Here is a 9,467-nt window from a genome sequence, read left to right on the forward strand (position 1 = left end):
GATAGAGCCAGGAAAACAGTCCTCTACCTTTTCCAAGCCAATGGGATTTAATACAGAAGGGTATAGAAAAGCTGGAAAGCCATACAGGAAGCAATGAGGTAACCCACAGATCACTAACACCTGGAAGCTGCCATCACCCTAAGGAGGGACAGTAGAGGAAGGGAGCGCATTGTCTGGCAGGAGCTAGAACCACATTAGGGGGGCTGCCTGGAGAGGTCACCAGTTGGGGTCCAGGACCCGAAGTTCCCCAGGAAATGCGGGAGAGAGAATGGAAGCAGCATCTGGTTTTTCCTTCTCCCCCCTCCAATTTTACATTATACCACCCGTAAATTGAAAGTAACCAGACGCTAGAGGGCAAGGGAGCCTAAAATGTAGAGCAGAACAGGGAAAGAGCCAGAAATAGACCTGGATGCCAACAGGCAGTTGACATGCACAAGTAATGGGAGCTCCCATAATTTTTGGCTGAATGAACAAAGAGAATAACCAAGGAGGGAGCTGGGACCAGAACCTTGTGTTACACCAACTCTTAAAGGATGGGGGAATTAGATTGCCCCTAAGGAGACGCAGTCAGAGAGCTAGGAGGAAACCGAGGCAGGAATAGTGTCCTGTATGGAACAGCTCTGCCATCCTATCTGCCAGACTCCTAACTGGATTTCCACCAAATAAACCTCTGAATTATTCATTGAGTCTAGACAGGAGACTCAGAGTGCTTATCCATGAGCTTTGGGTATCATCGCTTCTAATCCAGGCTATTCCCTGGGTAACTGGAGTTATTAAGTGAGGATAACAGTGCTTGCCAACTTTCACCGGGCAAGGTGAGAAGCAATGCATAATGGAGATTTTTAAATACTTGGCAAGATAGAGAAACATGTCACAGCAGGAGCCTTAACTGATAAATAGAGATAAGTGCATTCACTCTCACAGTTGGAAATTACAGGACTGTCTTACATGACTTCCATGAATAGATGGATTGCAACATCTTTGTGAGCGGCAGCGCAGAAGAGAAAACAAAGCTCTGTGCTTGGATTTATGAGAGGGAACATGGTATAATGGAAAGAGCATCAATTTCAGATTCAGGGGAACCTCATTTTAATCTCATCTCTACTGCTCATTAGCCTTGTGATTTTAGACATTTTCAACTGCACTCCAGTCTCTTCATGTTTAAAACTGATTCTGTGCTGGGCATCGTGCTGGAATAGTAACTTGCCCACATAAGGGGCAATTCATAAGTATTTGTTTCCATCCTCAATCTCTCTTTTTTTTTTTTTTTTTTTTTTAACCATAGCACTAGCCTCTAGGAAAGAAAAGGTGAGAAAGTAAACTAAAATTCTTTCTACAAAAAATGGCTGGCATGCATCAGTTTTATAGGGAAATGCTTGAAGGAATTAAAAACCAAATCTCAGACCTCCTGCATATTGTTGAAAGTGCCAAAATCCATGGGTATTATACATCCAAGGCTGCTTACTCAGAATTTCAGATGGTCTAAAAAAAAAAATTATCTGTACGGATTTTGTTTCTTAAAAAAATCCTTACTTCCTGAGGATGCCATAAAATGTGTGTTCACATATTTTGAGTGGGATTTCATTCTCAGGGGGTGCCTTGGTGTTTCTATGACCCAAGCAAGGGCTCCTTACCCCTTTATCACATGGTTTCTTCTTGACACAGCTGGAAATATGATTGCGTCAAGGCCCATCACAAAGAAGCAGGGCCTCTGCTATGGGTCAGCAGCACCAAGAAGTGTTGCCAAGATACAATACGTAACACAAGACCCCCCAGGTCTCCCTCTGGGTTTCTGGAGCAGCAGTCTTTGGCTCAGCTGTAGAAATTTCAGTTTGGTCATTGAAATCCAAACACACCTGTCCTCCAGACAGGAAAATGCCTAATAAAGGGAATTCCTCCGTGCTGGCTAGTCTTGCGGTTTTATTCAACCCTTAAAGACAGTGTGGGGGCTGAGTACCACAAAGCAGCCTAGCCAGGGATGGAAGGAAGCCCCTGGGATGGTCACTGAGATAGAAAAGTACCAGCCAGCTTGGATACCTGGGGGCTGCAATTAGGGCACTCAGAGCTTGCCTTGGCTTTGAAACATCAGATGGAGCTCAGACAAAATCAGGTCTCACTTAAACTTTATCCTTGTGTGGACAACCTGTATGCCTTCTCGCTCATTCTGCAGGCTGTTCTTTGGCACAGTGCCTTTTATCTATTTAATTTCAGAGCATGACAGGGATATTTATCCCTATGTCAGTCATATGCCTTTAAATATCATTTGTCATGACTTTTAGAAAATAAGATTTCTAAAAAAAAAAAAAAGAAAAGAAGATTTCTAACCAAAATTTATTACTATTTTTTTTAAAGGAGGGGCTGTAGGATCAAGCCAAACTTAACCCAGGTCCTAGGCAGTGGAGATCAAAAAGAAAAAGGGTAAGTTGCCTCAGCAGGCCCCTTACCAGATAGAAAAAAAAGGCTTTTCCAGGGTGAGAGACTCATGTCCTGGGACTGTGGAATGAAATGCTCGCAGAGGGTAGCTTTTCTCTTGGATTGTTCCCCAACAGTGCAAACTCATAGTGTTTAGTGCCATGGACCCTAACCTTGAGGCCCCTGTCAGAAACTATAAAACCACCTGGTCCTTCTGTGTTTCCTTTTAAAAAAATTTTTAAAAATTTATTCATTTATGGTACCAAATGGCCATAGTTAATCACATCCTGTGCTTTGAGGAGTAATGTAGACGTATTTAGCCCTTCATTTTAATATTTATTTCCATAGTCTAAATAGAATGCTACCTCTGTTCACATTCTATTATGGTACATAAAGTTATGTCTTGTATATCTGTTTACCATTCCTCCATCCAATACAATATTTGTATTATATGACAATGGAATAGTCACTGTTGAGCCAAGGACCCTATTACCATGTTTCCCTTCTTGTCCAGTTATTGCTTTCGGTAGAGCTGAGAATTTGTTTTTGTTTTTGTTTTTTTAAAGATTTTTTTAATTTATTTATTTGACAGAGACAGAGATAGTGAGAGCAGGAACACAAGCAGCGGGAGTGGGAGAGGGAGAAGCAGGCTTCCCGCCAAGGAGGGAGCCCGATGCGGGATTCGATCCCAGGACCCTGGGATCATGAACTGAGCCGAAGGCAGACGCTTAACGACTGAACCACCCAGGCGCCCTGGTCTCTTTTTTTTAAAAAAAAAAATGCCTTTAGTTTTCTCCATACATGGTAAGTCTTTCCAGTGCCTCCAGAAGCGTAATATTCAAGGCACTGTTTTTTGTTTTTTTAACACATTAAGTATAGTAACTGACTTATTTTTCACAGGAACTCAGTGAGGTATGTACATTATGATCCATCTCATAATTGGGAAATGTGAAGCATGGAGGGTAATTGACTAGCATGGTGGGGTCCTAAATGGCAGGGTCAGTACTTGAAGCAGGGCCGCTGGGCTCCTGCAGCTCCTCTCCCAAGCAACACAGCCCTTGATGTAAAAATCTACCAGATAATTCCTTGGAAACTTTCTGGAAAGCTTTTTCTGCTGTATGTCCCCGGTCATCTGGTTTCGCCTGGATTGCGTGCTTTCTACCCCTACGCCCACTGGTCATACTCCTCCAGGGGATTTCCTTCTCTCCCTCCGGGGTGGATTCCTGGTTTTCTGGATAGCATTCCTTCTTTCTTGGTTTACCTTAGAGCTTTGTGGGGAGCCATCCTTTAGAAGGCTTCTCAGACTGTTTAGGTCTTAAGTATAAAAAAAAAAAAAAAAAAAATTTGCATTCTGTCTAGATAGCACTGGGTACAGCGCTCATGGCCATTCTTACTCTCGATCATTTGTGTGTGAACTGTTTTTTCCCGTTATTGAAACTTAAAATGGTGGTGGGTCTTCTCTCATGCATGGTGCTCAGGAGGCCTTTTCAGCCTGGACATACATGTACTTCAGGCCCAAAAAATGTCCTTGTAATATTTCTCTTGACATTTTTCTCTTCCAAACCCTATTTTGTAGGGTATTGGGCCTTCTGGATTCCTCTATAATTTTAGCTCTTCTATTTACATTTATAAGAACCCTTTCTTATCTTAATAATAATGTCTGCTTAATAGCATCCTGACCTTGTTTGCAGAATAAATAGCTTATCTCTCTGAGGTCATTAACTACAGTTTAATCAAACTTTTCTTCTGAGTTTCCTTTCTTCCTTTTATGTTAGAGGCTTTCTTCAAATGTCAAGTAATCCTCAGCTTTAAGATTTTAACAGTTGGGTGAATAAACGCTGCTTGGAAGATCTGTGTGAAGTTTCTAAATGTCCATACAGGTTTTTATTTAAGCACATGAGGTATTTATTTGTGTAGCATTATATTGAAATTCAGTGTTAGATGTGGGCGTTCCTAAAAACCCTTCTGCTATTTCTGCAACTCGGACTCCACCTCCCTGCCATGTGGCTTAGCACTGACTTCTCCTTTTCTTTCCCCACTACTAAATTCTTAGACATTTTAATGTAGAGCAGTTTGGTTGATGCTGACCCATGTTCTCCGAGTGTTCCTTCTACCCCTAATCAGCTTTACAGTTTTCCTAAATGAAGATAGTTCTATCAAAAAGAATTACTATTCAATTTGTGCCACAAACCCAAACATCAATGATGGAGTGAAAAACTCTAATACTTCTATGTTACATATAATTCTTATTTCCTTATAGTGTGTAATAATTAATTACATTTAGATCCATTCCACTTATTAAGATTACATTTATCTTGAAGTACATTAATCTCCTTGTTGCAGTGACTCTGATTAAAACTGCATGTTTGTTTATCTTCCTGATGAGTGTCCTTCAGATTTCATATGTATTGGAAGTCCTGTCTATTGCCTTTCAATGGAACTCTCTAGACCTCTTGGCAAACTTATGGTTAAGGGCTCCTTCCCAAGCCCTTAAGTGCTGTAGAAACATAATCGTTGTAGATACCTGGATGCTTAAACATGATTTCTTTTACATGGAATCAAATTCTTTATTTCCTGGCCTTACCTTGGGTTGTTTTCTGCTTCTTGAAGCTTCCCTAGATACCACATTCTTCTGATTTCGTTTCTATCTCCCATCACACTCTTTCCATTCTCCCTTGGTCCGTGTACTCAACTTGACCTCTGATGTAAGACTGCTTTGGGATCCTATACTCACCCCTTCTCTCCTCTACTAAATCTCTTTAGGGGATTCCATCCAGCCCATAGTTTTATGCTGATCACCCCCAGATATTTATCATTAACTATGTTGTATCCCTAGGACTCCTGACTCTAGTTGCCGGCTTAACATTTTCACATGCTTGCCATGACCAATACAGAACTTTTGAGCCACAGCTATCTGCCCACACACTAACTACCCCTTATATTCCTCTTTCTTCCCATTTTGGAAAATGGCGCCAACATCCAGCCACTTGTTCAAGCTGCAAATCTGACAGTTGTCCTCGAGCCTTCTCTTTCACTCAACTCACAAAAGCCATTTATCTACACACTATTGATTCTACTCCAGCAAACACCTTGAATCTGTCCAGTTCTATGCATTTCTGTGATTCTAGCCTTAGACAAAGACATCATATTTCTTCTGAACTACCACACTGGCTTCTTACCTGGCATTTTGCATCCAGTCTTGCACATAGTAATGACAGTAAACTTGTTTGAACCATGAAGTAGATCAGATCATAAATTGGTTTAAAATCTTTCAAAAGTCTCTATGACTAAAACACCATCCGTGCTCCGGCTGGTTCCTCACAACTCCAAGCTCATTCCCTCTCTAGAGTCTTCACACTAGCTCTTCTGCCTCGAATGAGTTTCTCTGTGATTCACACATGGCTCAGTCTTTCCTGTATTCTCATCTAAAATGTCACCTCCTCAGAGAATCCTTCCCTGGGCACCCACCTAGGGTACTCACTCATCTTTCCCATCAGCCTATTTTAATTCTGTGGATAACACTTACCACTATCTCCTATATTTTATATGTTATTGTCTGTTTATTGCCCCTGCCAGAATGTAAATTCCTTGAGAGCAATGACCTTATCAATCTCATTCAACTTAGATGGATTAAAGGCACTTTAGAAGTGAGAAAACCAGAGAGAAGAGCAACTTGCCACAGATCACGTAGATAGCAGGCTATTTGGCCTATTGCTTTAAATGTGTTCATTATCTTAATGACCTCTACTACATCCCATAGCTACTATTTTTAATTATACTGTTGGTTCCACCACTTTGAGCAGTTTTTTCTTATTCTAGGGTTTTACCTTCCCAGCATGATCCCACTTGAGGGTTCTATGCCCAGAAGCCAACTATGTGTTCTGTCACTGGTCATCTTTATCCTGAGCTTCTTGAAGCTTCCTAAACAAGCTTGGTTTATGAACTTTGAGAACTTTCTTTTCAGCTATTCTTTCCCGTTGAGCCACTAGAAACCCACCTTTTTGCCAAACCAGATACTTAATAGTGTTCATGCATGGGGTAGAATTGTCAATCCACAGGGTAATCATGGTTTGGTGGAAGGAGCTTTGCCTGGGGAAACTGGGCTTTTCATCTATTTCTGTTACCCAGGAGCTATCGGATCTTAAGTAAGCCCTTAACACTCTAAGCTTCAATTTCGTTGCCTGCCCAGCTCTGCCATGAGCAGAGGAAAATTAAAACAACAATCCAGGGCGCCTGGGTGGCTCAGTTGGTTATGCGACTGCCTTCGGCTCAGGTCATGATCTCGGGGTCCTGGGATCGAGTCCCACATCGGGCTCCCTGCTCAGCAGGGGGTCTGCTTCTCCCTCTGCCCTCTTCCCTCTCGTGCTCTCTGTCTCTCATTCTCTCTCTCTCAAATAAATAAATAAAAAATCTTTAAAAAAAAAATAAAACAACAATCCACTCTCACTCTCTCCCACCCATCTATTTGGAATAATACATATGAAAATTCACTTCACAGGGATTAAGTGAATTCATAAATAATCCAGTTAGCTGGATTAAATGAACTCATGAATATAAAAACATTTTGCTGATTGTAAAATGTACTACAGATGTAGGGGATTAAATGTAAGGGATTGCTCACAGGAATCAGTTCCTAATGCATTAAATATATGGCCATCAGTGAATATGATTGTTTAAAATCCTGGTTAAAAGCCAAACTTTCAGAACAACAGTCTTCCTATCCTGTATGCTTTTGAATAATGATTTTTCTTAATGAAAGTGTTGTGTACACAGTAACCAATCCAAATGGTATAAAATGAAAACTGAAAGTTCGCTCTCTCCTCAAACCTCACAAGTGTCATGCCCAGACCCAAGCAGTTAACCTCAGCTTGCTATTTTGAGTTATTAACAATAATACTTACCATAATAGCTTAGTACTTGACAATGAGTCTGACATTATTATAAGCCCTTTATAGATTAACTCATTTTGATGCTCACAATAACCCTAGGGTTCAAGTATTACTGTTATCCTGCTTGTATGTGTGAGCGAACTGAGTCACAGGAACGAGCAGCTGTTTGCTCAGTGTCACATTCACACAGTCTGGCTCCAAAGGTCATACTCTTAGGCACCTTTCCAAATGAGTCTAGAGAGTACCTATAGAACATTCCATTGTATAATGTATCCTGGTACAATTTTTATAATCTCTCCTAAATTTTTCATTATTCAAAATGAAGTGCACAATACAGAAAAAATAAGCCACCATGGACCACCTAGTGCTTTTGTGTTTGTCCACAGCATACATTTCTCTAAGTGAAAAGCTGAAAGTGTCTCAAGTGATACCACCAAACTGCCTTCCACAATGAATAGTAATGTTCACCTGGAGCCTGCAAACCACCAGATTCACTGAGAGGACCTGCGAGTTTTATGTGCCTCTGTTTTCTTCTCTAATTGCTTTTAAAATCTGACTGCTCTGCTGTGTGACAAGGGATATTACCACACAGTAAACACAAACTTTTTGGGAAAAGCTCCTCACATTCCCGTGGGCTGATGTCTCAGCTCCCGAGCAGGGGATGAGCCAGCATCCGGTGACCTCTCTGCTTGTTCTGCCTGGTACCCTGAGGCTCTGGAAAAATTACCGTGAGGCTATTCACCTTGGCTCAGCCTGAGATCTACTCTGACAGATTTATTGGCTCTTAAACTTTTACCCAAGCAGAACCTCTAAACCAATATACGGTTTCACTCATTTGCACTCCAGGGAGAGAGAGAGAGAGAGAGCGTGGCAAGAAGGGGGAGGAAAGTCCACTCCTCTCTCATCCCCTTGCAAACTTGTAGCAAATGGAATTCATCATTTCTTTCCAATTTAGGTTCTTTTTTTGAACCAGAGTTTTCCTCAGTCCATTGGTATGTGGAAATACATTGGTGAAAGGAAAAGTAGTAAGATCATTCAGTCAACCACTACATCCATTAGCTGTTTTTTAAAGGAAAATATTGAATGAGAAACTTGCAGTTTTCCCCAGCTTTTGTAGGAATGGAGGGTGGAGAAAATGGCATCAATTTAAACAGGAGGGAATTTAGAGCATTAAGGAGGAACATCTAAGGCAGATCACTAGTAGTATTATCCCTATTTTCCTGCTGAGAAAACTAAAGCTTAGAGAGGGGTTAAATGACTCAGGCCAACTTACTCAGAAAGGGGTGAAGCCACAGTTCCAACTCTGGTTCCAGTTTTCAAGCCGTGTATCCTCTACTGCACCTGTTGGGGGGTCTCCAAACCTGACTGATAATGCTTTCTAATTCCATGTACTTAATGCTGCTTTCCTAACATCTGTGTGCTACAGACACATGAAAATGCTGGATAAAATCTAATGAAACTATTTTACATATAGGGAAGGAAGAAAGCGAGAGAGAGATGGAGACTGAGAAACAGAGAGACGAAACTCTTATGTGCCAAAAATAAAGAAGAACCTCATAAGCGGGGGAAATAGGAGGGTAGACGAACCATGAGAGACGATGGACTCTGAGAAACAAACTGAGGGTTCTAGAGGGGAGGGGGGTGGGAAGATGGGTTAGCCTGGTGGTGGGTATTGAGGAGGGCACATTCTGCATGGAGCACTGGGTGTTATGCACAAACGATGAATCATGGAACACTTCATCTAAAACTAATGATGTAATGTATGGGGATTAACATAAGAATTAAAAAAAAAAAAAAGAAGAACCTCATAATCAGTGTGTAAGTACAGGAGGTCAGGCCAGAACAGAGGACATCAGACATGACCATAGGACCTAACAACTAGGGCCTGGAGTTTTTTTTTTTTTACACATGGCCCTTGGGCCTAAGGAAGGTAAGAAGTTGGAACTGAAATTCGCTTATAAAGCTAGGACCAAGGAAGACCGGCTTCCACTCTGTTAAGGGACCATAAAGCATTATTTACTCACTAAAGCTACTGGCAAATTTCTCACTGATCAGATATCTGGGTGAGGAAAATTTTCCACAATAAATGGCAATTTAAAGAAAATCTGTGCTATGCATAGGTGTAGCATCCAAATTTTAGACCCTCCTCATAGCAGAGGTACCCCA

The 9,467-nt window shown here is 41.3% G+C and overlaps 1 long non-coding RNA gene across 1 annotated transcript in view; it reads left to right on the top strand.

Moving 5' to 3' along the window:
* The window catches only part of LOC115942033 (uncharacterized), a 56,266-nt gene extending 47,407 nt beyond the window's left edge, over positions 1-8,859 (top strand). Inside the window, exons 13-15 of the long non-coding RNA XR_014139922.1 lie at positions 2,353-2,418; positions 3,005-7,807; positions 8,776-8,859. This is a non-coding gene — a long non-coding RNA (uncharacterized LOC115942033). The remainder of the gene's footprint in view (positions 1-2,352; positions 2,419-3,004; positions 7,808-8,775) is intronic.
* Positions 8,860-9,467: the final 608 nt, after the last annotated feature.

The sequence above is a fragment of the Leptonychotes weddellii genome, chromosome 14 (assembly GCF_054177405.1).
Source record: "Leptonychotes weddellii isolate Sample4059 chromosome 14, ASM5417740v2, whole genome shotgun sequence".
Lineage (NCBI taxonomy): Eukaryota > Metazoa > Chordata > Mammalia > Carnivora > Phocidae > Leptonychotes > Leptonychotes weddellii.